The 12,553-nt window shown below is 41.9% G+C and overlaps 1 long non-coding RNA gene and 1 pseudogene across 1 annotated transcript; one reads left to right on the forward strand and one right to left on the reverse strand.

The window, feature by feature from the left end:
- The first annotated feature begins 958 nt into the window (after positions 1-958).
- Positions 959-5,521, forward strand: LOC125997549 (uncharacterized). The gene is made up of 2 exons (XR_007491661.1): positions 959-996; positions 5,091-5,521. It is a non-coding gene; the product is annotated as an uncharacterized LOC125997549 (long non-coding RNA).
- Positions 5,522-8,977: 3,456 nt separating this feature from the next.
- Positions 8,978-9,076, reverse strand: LOC125997685 (uncharacterized; annotated as a pseudogene).
- Between the last annotated feature and the right edge of the window lie 3,477 nt (positions 9,077-12,553).

Raw genomic sequence — 12,553 nt, forward strand, 5'->3', positions numbered from 1 at the left:
AAATAGCTCATGAATAATAATTTTGATTATATTGAATTGTAATCTTTTGAGTCTCGGGAAAAATATTCTAAAAATGAAACTCGTTTGCCTCTTATTTCTTAGTGTGACTGTTGCAAATTTGGGGTTACCAGGGTGAGAAATGTGGTCCCTGAACATTATCAATTTTTGTCTCCCCCAATGATGCTTTAGAACTTTCTGGCCCCCAACATGGGTGCTAGGGGGAACTTGTGCTGGAGATGGAACCATTATTCGCTCTCTGTGTGACAACTCACTTGGTCAAACTACTAGTATTTATTTTAAGCATTTGGGAGCGCTCCTAGTAGGCATCGGCCTGGCAGGCTCTGGGGATGAGTTTTCCAGACTGGGGTCTTAATCAGCTATACCAGATTTCAATTTTTCTTTTTTTTTTTTATTACAGGGATAATAATCTTTTTACTCATGCATTATGGGATTATTAAAAAAATACATATTAAAAAAAAAGGCAAAGCTCCAGGTAAGTAGCTTGAGGAGTGTGCAGCAGGTATGTCATGTGCCAAGTCTGAGAAGGGGACCTGCCCTTTGGTACAGCTCCTATCACCTGTTGAATAGCAAGAAGACACAACAACAGGTTTACTAACTACAGAGGTACTCAAGGGGTTAATAACCTAAGGAGTACTTCCATAGGGCCATTTGCCAGAGGGGTACTAACCATGGGGATAGTCCCATAGAGGTACTAACCACAGTGCTCCTCCCACAGTGCCAGTCACTTCTCATATTGAATCCTGGAAATTTCTATTTCATAGAGGTCTCAATCCCTCATACTTAGAGGCAGTGAAATATGAGACTTAGAGAAGCCCCTCATGTTGCTAATGGAGTGGAGCTGGAGTAGCAATCTAGGTCTTCAGATTACAATGTCCATGACATGGTTCATGTTCATGTCTCTTCCCAGGAACTGGAGAACATCAAGCAGTGTACAAACCTGCAGAAACCCAAGATGCACCTGTATCGTGAAGGAAGGTAAGATATGGGCATTGACATTGGTAGATCTTGAGAAGCCAGGTTGGTTTGTGAGCTCAGGGTTATGTGAAGGGTCAGGGCTCTGGGCTGTAACAGGCTGGCTAGTGGGTGGCAAGGCTAAGGGGTCAGCACTTAACAGGGGACTGGAAGAAAAAAAAATGCAGTGACTGGTGGCTCAAACCATTTTTTTCCCCTGAGGAATCTTGAGGATTTTTTTTTTCAAGGCTTAGATTCAGAAAGCTGGCTAACAGGGAAGGACAGGAAGGGTGAATAGCTAAGAGATTGGAGAGGAAGATGTCGGTCCATGGATGAATGAGAGTCCTGCAAAGCCAGGCATAATTCCTGAACCCTGAGAGCAATGAAAGGCAGGCATGAACATGGAATGTTGGTATTGAGAGAAATGTGACATTGACTTAGCAATTCTTCACTTCATGTCCAGGAATGGGTCACTGTGTCACCCAGTTGAAGATGGCAGCAAAGCTTTGTTTCTTTGGGAAGAAAGCTTTTGGTTGGTATTTTAGCTAAGCCAGAGCTGCAGGTTTGGTTATTTGCCAGTGGTTGAACAGAGGTTTGGGGTAAGGACACCCCAGCAGATATAAGACATGAAGCTGCAAAGCTCTACAAGGCAGGAGGAGTCGAAGGCTGGAAAAGCTAGACTGAAACTTTCCCATCACTCGATCCCTGAGTGATAGCATAGCAGTAGGGCTTTTGCCTTGCGTGCAGACGACCTGAGATGAACCCTGATTCGATTCCCAGCATTCCATATGATCCCCCAAGTCTGCCAAAAGCAATTTTTTTTTCTTGTGTATAGAACATAGATCTGGCCCTTTTATTGAAAAATAATGTCTATTTAAGCAATATGATAACAAACATGCTTGTAGTTGGGCTCCACTCATAAAAAAGAACACACTCCTTCACCAGTGCAACCTTCCCACCACAATGCCCCCCCCCCCCCCAACTCCTTCCTCTTCCACTCCCTGCCTGTATTTGAGACAGGCATTCTATTTCTCTCATTCACTACCATTGTCATGATAGTTGTAGTGTAGTTATTTCTCTAACTGAACTCACTACCCTTTGTGATAAGCTTCATATCGTGGGCCGGTCCTTCCAGCCTCATCTCTATTGTCTCTGGGTTTTATTTTTTTTCCTCTCTGGGCATTGTTAAAAACTGTCTTGTATTTTTCTTAATCCTACAGATAAGGAGACTATTCTGTATCTATCTCTCTCTCTCCCTCTGACTTATTTCACTCAGCATAATAGTTTCCATGTCCATCCACGTAGAGGAAAATTTCATGACTTCATTTTTCCTGACGGCTGCATAGTATTTCATTGTGTATATGTACCACAGTATCTTTTTTTTTAAGTTGAAAGGGATAATCTAATTACCTCATCTCCATAGATAATGATCTATGGTAATCATTTCTATTCTAGAAGCATATGTGTTCCTCATGATCAGTTTTGGTGATCATACATGAACTTAGCATATGCGACCCTGATATTGCAGGAAAGGTGACAGTAGAAGACAGTGTATCTGTGCTTTTAAGTTTTTGTCAGCCACTGTAAACTTAAAACTACTTTTTGTTTGTTTGGGTTTTTTTGTTTGTTTTTTTGGGGTCACACCCTGTGATGCTCAGAGGTTACTTCTAGCTCTGTGCTCAGAAATCGCTCCTGGTAGGCTCAGAGGACCATATGGGATGCTGGAAATCAAACCATAGTCTGTCCAGGGTTGGTCAAGTGCAAGGCAAATGCTCTACCACTGTGCTATTGCTCCAATCCCTTAAAACTATTTTTGAGTAGTGAAGGTTTTGGTAAATTGAGTTATTTTGATAGCACAGTAAGTGGCACTATAATTTTGTATTTGTTTTTTTTTTTAAATATTATCTTTATTTAAGCAATATTATAACAAACATGTTTGTTTGTTGGGTTTGTATGTTGGGTTTCAACATAAAAAGAACGCCCCCCAGGGGCCAGAGAGATAGTATGGAGGTAAGGCGTTTGCCTTTCTTGCAGGAGGTCATCGGTTTGAATCCCGGTGCCCCATATGGTCCCCCATGCCTGCCAGGAGCAATTTCTGAGCCAGGAGCCAGGAACAACCCCTGAGCACTGCTGGGTGTGACCCAAAAACCAAAAAAAAAAAAAAAAAGAAAAAAGAACGCCCCCTTCACCAGTGCAACATTCTCGGGGGCATTGGTATACCAGTTTCTTTAGCCACTTATCTGTTGAAGGGCATCTTGGTTGTTTCCAGAGTCTGGCTGTTGTAAATAGCACTGCAATGAATATAGGTGTGCAGAAGACATTTTTGTACTGTGCTTTTGTGTTTCTAGGATGTGTACCTAGGAGTGGTATAAACTGGATCATATGGGAGTTCAATTTCAAGTTTTTGGAGGAGTCTCCATATAGTTTTCTATAAAGGCTGGACCATATGGCATTCCCACCAGCAGTGAATAAGAGTTCCTTTCTCTCCACATCCCCGTCAGCACTGATTGTTCTTGTTCTTTGTGATGTGTGCCAGTCTCTGTGGTGTGAGATAGTACCTCATAGTTGTTTTGATTTGTATCTCCCTGATGATTAGTAATGTGGAGCATATTTTCACGTATCTTTTGACCATTTATATTTCTTAAGGGTCTGTTCATTTCTTCTCCCAATTTTTTGATGAGGTTATGTGATTTTTTTTTCTTGTAAAGTTTTGCCAGTGCCTTGTATATTTTGAATATTAGCCCCTTATCTGATGGGTATTGGGTGAATAGTTTCTCCCACTCAATGGGTGACTCTTGTATCCTGGGCACTATTTCCTTTAAGGTGCAGAAGCTTCTCAGCTTAATATATTCCCATCTGTTTATCTCTGCTTCCACTTGTTTGGAGAGTGCTGTTTCCTCCTTGAAGATGCCTGTAGTCTCAATGTCATGGAGTGTTTTACCTATGTGTTCTTCTATATACCTTATGGTTGTGGGTCTTATATCAGGGTCTTTAATCCAAGTGTGCATAGTATTAGATAAAGGTCCGAGTTCACTTTTTTGCATGAAGCTGACCAGTTGTCCCAGTACCACTTGTTGAAGAGGCTTTCCTTGCTCCATTTTGCATTTCTTTTCCCTTTAACAAAGATTAATTGATTGTATGTTTGGGGAACATTCTCTGAATACTCAAGTCTATTCCATTGATCTGAGGGTCTGTTGTTATGCCAAGACCTTGCTGTTTTAGTGACTATTGCTTTGTAGTGCAATTTAAAGTTGGGGACAGTGATGCCTTCCATCTTCTTTTTCCTTATGGTTGCTTTAGCTATTCATGGGTGTTTACTTTTCCAAATGAATTTCAGAAGTGTTTGATCCACTTCTTTGAAGAATGTCATGGGTATCCTTAGGGGAATTGCATTAAATCTGTACAGCGCTTTGGAGAGTATTGCCATTTTAATAATGTTAATCCTCCCAATCCATGAACGGGGTATGTGTCTCCATTTCCTTGTGTCCTCTTTTATTTTTTGAAGCGGGGTTTTGTAGTTTTCTTTGGATAGGTCCTTCTCCTCTTTAGGCAAGTTGACTCCAAGGTATTTGATTTTTGTGTGGCATTAATGTGAATGGAATTGCTTTTTTAATGTTCATTTCCTCTCTATCATTGTTGATGTGTAAAAATCAACACGCATTGATTTTTGCATGTTAATTTTGTAGCCTGCCACTTTGCTATATGAATCTATTGTTTCTAGAAACATTTTGGGAGTCTTTAGGGTTTCTAAATATTGTAGCAGTACCAGCTCCTATTCTTGAGGAGAACAGGTAGTATTTTGCTTGTTAATTTTGCTTAGAGGCCAAACCCATAGGGCTCAGGGTTATCTAATCTGGCTCTGTTATTTAGAAGTCTCAGTTACAAGATGGAGTTGGTTTGTGAGACATGAGCTATTTCATCAGCGCTGGCCTGGTAGCTGGCTGCCTTCCAGGCCCCCAGTCCTGCCCCACCCAGTTTCCTTCCAGCTTGCTTCCTGGTGCTCTTGGTTTAATACATAGGAGCAACTTCCATTGAGGAGAAGGAGGGAGGGCAATTTTTGGACTGGAGGACAAGTTAACCATTTATCAGTTACTAATATGAATATTTTATTGTTTCAGTTAGCTGCTAATAAAAGACGAAAGCAGATGTGTGATGATATAATTGTTGAAGAGACATTCAGTTTACTGTTGAAGCATTATAATGCCTTGAAGAAACTTTGGAAGTTTCACCTGTTGCCTCAGAAGATATACTACTGCAGGCATTCACCAGCTCATTCTTAAAACCCTATAACTTCATCTCCCCAAGGAAGAAGTCGACGTTACAGATGCCTTGCAAGCATCAAAATAAACTGCTAGCAAACAGTGTTTTATTGCACAGCCAGACTTCACCTAACGCCTTCTGCAATGTTCACCCTCCCTCAGGTCTCTGACCAGTGCAAGTATATGAACTTTGGAAAGTGAGTTACCTCCTGATGTTGGCAGGATTTGGGAAGATGGGTCAGAGACTCTTGTGGAAAGCTGTGAAGATTTAGATCATTGATGCCACAGCAAGGGAAGATCAGCCATTTCGGGACAATTGGTGATTGTCACCAGGATCTTGGTGACCTCTTCTTTGCAGTACCAGCAGCTGGAAGCTGGGTGTGCTGGTTGGATTAAATTCAGTGTTTGTGTTACCCTGAAGTAACTACCGTATTTTCCGGCGTATAAGATGACTTTTGAAACAAAAAAAAAGTCAACCAAAAATCGAGGGGTTGTCTTATACACCGAGTATATCCCGAAAAATGTTTCAATATGCCGCTAAAGGAAAATTGTCTGAATGTTGCCACAAAAGGAATTTTCCAACTCGATCCTGCACCAATCACTGCCAGGCTGCTCTGGCCGCCTTTCTGACTCATCCAATCCAAGCAGGCTTTTGATGCATGCAAATGAGACAATGTTCTGAACCAATCGCTGCAAGGCTGCTTGGACCACCTCTCTCACTCAACCAATCCAAGCAGGCTCTTTATGCATGCAAATTAGACAATGTTCTGTACAGAATCTACACTGTCAAAAGCTGCTCAGATTGGCCAGAGTCAGAGAGGAAGTCTATGACAGTAGAACCTTTGGACCTTTGCTTGTTGTGATTGGCTCCCTGTGGTACATACAGTTGCAGCACAGGAACGTTCTGTCTGATACAGCGAATATAGGCCTAAACCTATGTTTTAACTGCAAAATTAGGGGGTTGTCTTATACACCCAGTCATCTTATACGCCGGCAAATACTTGAATCTTCTTCTTGTCCCTGAGTCAGCATATAAATATCTTTGGAGCTCTTGTGTCTGTATCTCAGGGAAGAGTCTAGAAGTCTGGTGCTCACAACTTTGCCTTAAAGAGAACCTGACTGGAACTTGTCGCCTGTGTTCAAGGAAGATTTAGCATGTTTGCTGATGTTTACGATTTTAATATTTCTAATGGCCGTTAACAGTGGCCTGGATATGTGCTGAGAGCCAAACTTTTAATTTTTTTTAAACAAAGAAATATTCAAAATAAATCCTATTTCAACAGTGAAATTGTTGAAAACTATCTCAAGATGAGATAGTGGTCAGTATTGGGGAGAGTCACTACTGTTTTTCTTCTGTTTCTGAGAAGTATCATTGGTTGGCATTTGCTGCAGCAGCAATGAAGAGGGATTTGTGTATGGAGTGTGACATTTGGATGGAGACAAAATGTTTGGGGCTTGGGGTCTCGGGCACTGTTGGTAGGGCCACTGCAGGGAACATACCACACCAGCCCCTCTGCTCCTCATCATTGGCTCCTGAAACCTCCGGTGGGGTCAGGGCAGCCCCCACACTTAGCCCAGTGGACACACTCATCCTCCCACCCAGTTTTTCATTTCTGGGAATGGGGAAAGTGGAATGTACAGACTCCGGTAGACCAGCACAATATGGTGGGGGGACGACTGTGGCCCCTTTTCTTGTATTTGAGCAGACCCTCCATTTACTACCTTATTTCTAGTGTTTATTTCATGGTTTAGTGTTGGAAACTGGAAAGTCTTAACTGTTGAGAACTCATTGCTGAAGAGCCTGAAGGCAGCTGTGACATGGGCCAGGGAGGTCACTGTGAGGACCTCGCCTGCCGTGGCACAGGTGAGCGCGTGCTTCCATGTCCGACCAACCTCAGAGAGCTCCATGCTTTACCAGCTGAGGCAGGAGGTTCCTGTCGCTGAAGAAAATGGGACAGACGGGGTCCAGCCCGGGTGGTGATGGTCCCTTGCTCTGCATTGATGGCTCTGGTACCAAACTAGGACGGGTCAGAGCCATGGCACTTTCTGTGGACAGACTTTTTTTAGGAACAAAGGAAAACAGCCGTTCTTGCGCCATTCTTTCATGTCAATTCTACAAGATTGCATATAACTTTATAAATATTTTTTAAGAGATACAGTTTTGTAATTCTGCTAATTTGATTTTGAATTGTAAATGTCAAGTATTCTGTTTTGGGGGGGTTTATGTTTTATTATACTTTGTTAAAAAGGAAAATTGTACATTTTTTAGAATGTTTTTATGAGTAAATTTAATGTACTGAAAATAAAAATGGAAAAAAAATAGTGGGTTCCTTGCATGCTGCTGGCCCAGGTTCAATACCCAGCCAGTAGTAACTCCCCAAGTGTCATCAGGTGTGCCCCAAAACAAACAAATTAAAAAAAAAAAAAGAAAAGAAAAAAATACTCTAAAAAATAGAAAATATGTTTAGTATTTTACAGATAATTTGTGTTTACACATGTTTACAGAGAACTAAGTTAGTCTTATAAAATAAAAAGACCAAAATTATCATCACTGATCTCAGGAGGTCTTGTTCCTAAAATCTAAACCTGGTCTCTGATTTTTCTGGTTTTCACCATAAAAAATCAGCAAGAGGTGATTTCTTTAAAAAATACTTAGTTTTTCTCATGCAAATTATCTGCCTATTTCTGTTTATTTCTCGTGCAAACTATTTGGAAATGATTGACCTATCTTCTAATAAATGAGGCATCTATCTCGTTGCTAATCATAGCTTCAGAACAATTTGAGTTAATCTCCAAAGAAGGATATTTGATATTTTAGTTCATCTTTCCTAACCAAGGATATGTTCACCACACTCATGCTTGTATGGTTTAACTGAAATGGCTCAAGGATTAGTTCTCATTTTACAACTTCAGACACTTAGGTGCTTCAAATTTGACTGTTCTCTGTGTATATAAATAAGGTTGAATGAATTTCTTTAGTTACAAGTTTTTTTAAAATTTAAAATAAATCACACAGACAAATTTCTTCTCCATCCCATTATCCCTTTCCCCAAAAAAAGGATGACAAATATGGGAATAAAGGGCTGGAGAGTAAACTTTTTTTAATAAGACTTTTTATTTAAATTATTTCATAGTCATTTTATGCAGTTTTTTTGAGTTTTATACATATATATATGGCTCAATAGGGCTGGAGCAGTGGTGCAGCGGTAGGGCGTTTGCCTTGCACATGCTAACCTAGGACGTACCTTGGTTCCATCCCCTGGCATCCCATATGGTCTCCCAAGCCAGAAGCGATTTCTGAGCACATAGCCAGGAGTAACCCCTGAGCATCACTGGGTGTGGCCCAAAAGCCAAAAGCCTAAAAAAAAAAAAAAAAAAAAAACCAGGGTTCGAGCAATAGTTTAGTGGGTGAGGCACTTGCCATGCACACAATCAATTGACTTCTGACTACTAATTTAAAGTTAAAATACTGTTTATTATTGGGGGCTGGAGTGATAGCACAGAGGTAGGGTATTTGCCTTGTACGCAGCTGATCCAGGACAGATGGTGGTTTGAATCCCAGCATCCCATATGGTCCCCCAGCCTGCCAGGGCCAATTCCTGAGTGCAGAGCTAGAAGTAACCCCTGAGCATCGCCAGGGTGATCCAAAAACAAACGAACAACAACAACAAAAATTGTACTATTACTATTGTTCTAATTTGTTAATATTTTTTAAAACTAAAAATAAATGTTGGATTCATTTTTTTTAAAATATGGAACGCTTCACGAATTTGCGTGGCATCCTTGCGCAGGGGCCATGCTAATCTTCTCTGTATCGTTTCAATTTTAATATATGTACTGCATTCTTTTTTTTGGGGGGGGGGTTTGGGCCACACCCAGCGGTGCTCAGGGGTTACTCCTGGCTGTCTGCTCAGAAACAGCTCCTGGCAGGCACGGGGGACCATATGGGACACCAGGATTTGAACCAACCACCTTTGGTCCTGGATCGGCTGCTTGCAAGGCAAATGCCGCTGTGCTATCTCTCCAGGCCCATTTGCTGCATTCTTGTCATCCACTTCATTGGTGTCATCGACTGTCACTCAGGGAGGTAAATAGCAGAGAAAGTTCTAACTAGTAAAGTGCATTGCAAATACAGGAAGCAACAATCCCTGAATATGGAAGTGAAAACCAGGATCCAGGCTAGTGTGAAGACAGCAGAATAGGGAAGCAACTGCAACAGAGAAAGCCACTGACAGGGAAATGTCTAGGTCAAGATTTGTCAAAGAGAGTGGACAGGGGCTGGAGCCATACTACAGTGGCCTCTTGCATGCAGCCTACCTGAATTCGATCCCTGGTATCCTACATGATCGCCCAAGCACCATCAAGAGTAATTGCTGAGTACAGAGTTAGGAGTAACCCCTGAGCACCAACTGGTGTGGCCCAGAAACTAAACCAAACAAAGAAAGGGTGGTGGGGATGAAAAGTCCCATACTAGCTATACGTGAGACCCAGCCTCTGTGCAGAATGGAAACTGGTCTCTGCCACCGGCCAGAGATTTGGGAACCATGGTGCTTGGATTACAATAAGAAACAGACATCAGGAGATAATGGTGGAGGAAAAAGGCCACCCCTGGGAGGATCAAACAAACACCCCTGGATTAACAGAGTAAACAGGCCTCCTCAAAATTTCGTGGACACACCAGCTTTCTTATTCATCCCAGAGACCCTTCTTTCTCTCTCCCTGCAGCCCTTTTCCTCATTCATTCTCACATGACCAAATCCAGCCACATAGGGTTGTCACACTGGGGTTGTCATGACAGAAAGGGATGTTGAGAAAAAAAATGGAAAAACCAACAAGATAACACAAAGAGGAAGAGACAGAGAGGGGAAGTGTTCTCACTCCTTGGCTCAGAAATCAACCCTGGAGCCTGGTATTCAGACATGTGCCCACCTAGTTCCCGTTAATTAATGTGCATTCATATGTGTTAAGATAATTAAAACATCACAATCCAATTACCCACCCCCCTGGAAGGAAATCAACTTTATTTTTGGTTTTATTAAAAAAATTAATTTAAGTGAGGGAGAAAAAATGGAAGGTACCAAGACCAAACAGTCGTTTGAACATTAAGTAGAAACAAAAACAATCAGACTTAAACACCAAATCCAAAGCCAACGACAATAGAATCGATACCCAATCTACAAGCTAGACACAGAGGGAACCACTTATACTGGCAGCCCAGTTTGGGGGGGGGGGGGGGAGGAGGATATGGGATGCATGCTGGCAACAGGGTTGGAGGGAGGACAGCATTGGTGGTGGGAATGCCCCTGATTCAATGTCACTATGTACCTAAAATATTACAGTGAAAGACTTGTAAAATAATTAATTAATTAAAAAAAGTGAGGAAAAATAAATAAATGTAAGGGGCCGGAGAGATAGCACAGCGGTAGGGCATTTGCCTTGAATGAGGCCAACCCAGGAAGAACCCTGTTCTATTCCCAGCATCCCATTTGGTCCTCCGAGCCTGCCAAGGTTGATTTCTGAGTGCAGAGCCAGGAGTAACCTCTGAGCATAGCCTGGTGTGGCCCAAAAACCAATTAATCAATCAAGTTTAAAAAAGTAAAAATAAATGTAGGTAACCATAAAATTACAAAGTTACTCATGATTGGGTTTGAGGCCTAAAATGTTTCTAAGCCCTTTAGAAGTGTTCACTTCCCTCTGCCTGTCCCTATTCCTTTATTTTCCTCCCACTACTGAGACCATCATGGAGGCACTTTTTATCTGTATGTTTTTGCCCTGTGGTTTACTGTTGCTGAGTTTCACACTTTGGGGGGGTGGGGAGGAAGCACAACCGGTGACACTCAGGGCTTACTCCTGTATATGCACTCAGAAATTTCTCCTGGCTTGGGGGACCATATGAGACACGGGGGGTCGAACCGAGGTATATCCTTGGTGAGCCACAAATGCCCTACTGCTGTACTACACTTTTCCTACCACCTTTCAGTATCTCTTCCAGGTTAAGCACTTTCTTCCAACATAGTCAGTACCCACTCTCGGTCCTTTCCCCAGCCCTCTTTAGAAGATTCAGATCCTACTGAATACCAGTTTTCATGTTCTTTGTTTCCATTTAAATATTAAATATTTCATTTAAGTATTAAATCTAATATCTAAAATTTTGTTATATGCCACCTATGAGAGCTTATTCTGTATCAACTTTTTCTCTTTGCCTAACTTCACTCAGTATGATGCTCTTCGGTTTCCTCCAAGTAGCAGCAAATTGCATAACTGACTCTATCTTTTCTTATGATGAGGTATAAAATTTCACTGTGTATACATATCATAGTTTTATATCCAGTCATCTATTCTTGGCCATTTGGGTTACTTTAATTTTTTTCCTTTGCTTTGATCTCATTTTTGTCTTTCTCAGTGCTCAGGGGTTACTTCTGGCTGTCTGCTCAGAAATAGCTCCTGGCAGGCACGGGGGACCATATGGGACACAGGGATTCGAACCAATCACCTTTGGTCCTGGATCAGCTGCTTGCAAGGCAAACGCCACTGTGCTATCTCTCCGGGCCCCTCATTTTTGTCTTTCACCATAAACAATTTATTATACAACTTGATGTATGTATTATCATCGATATATGTTTGGTTTGGGTTTAATTTGGGGGCCACATCCCACAGAGCTTAGGCCTTTCTTCTGGAGCTGTGCTTAGATGATTCATTCCTGGCAGACTCGCGGGACCATGTGGGTTCCAAGAATCAAACCCAGGAAGGCCGAATGCGAGGTAAGCACCCAACCTATTGTATTAACATTTATTTTATTTTATTTTATTTTATTTTTGTTTTTTGGGGCACACCCGGCAGGGCTTAGGGGTTACTCCTGGCTGTATGCTCAGAAATCGCTCCTGGCAGGCTCAGGGGACCATGTGGGATGCCGGGATTTGAACCACCGTCCTGCATGCAAGGCAAACACCTTACCTCCATGCTATCTCTCAGGCCCCTGTATTAACATTTATGCCTTATATTTTTACTTTTATTGTGTAGGGTTTCAGGCAAAGAATTACTAGGTCAAAAGACTGATGTCTTAATTTATGATAATACTGCCATGCTTTTCTTTTTTAAAAAAGTAATATAGTTAAACATCATGATTTGGGGCCCGGAGAGATAGCACAGCGGCGTTTGCCTTGCAAGCAGCCAATCCAGGACCAAAGGTGGTTGGTTTGAATCCCGGTGTCCCATATGGTCCCCCGTGCCTGCCAGGAGCTATTTCTGAGCAGACAGCCAGGAGTATCCCCTGAGCACCGCTGGGTGTGGCTCCCCCCCAAAAAAAAACAAAAAAACATCAT

This window comes from Suncus etruscus, chromosome 19 (genome assembly GCF_024139225.1).
Source record: "Suncus etruscus isolate mSunEtr1 chromosome 19, mSunEtr1.pri.cur, whole genome shotgun sequence".
In the NCBI taxonomy this organism is placed as follows: Eukaryota; Metazoa; Chordata; class Mammalia; order Eulipotyphla; family Soricidae; genus Suncus; species Suncus etruscus.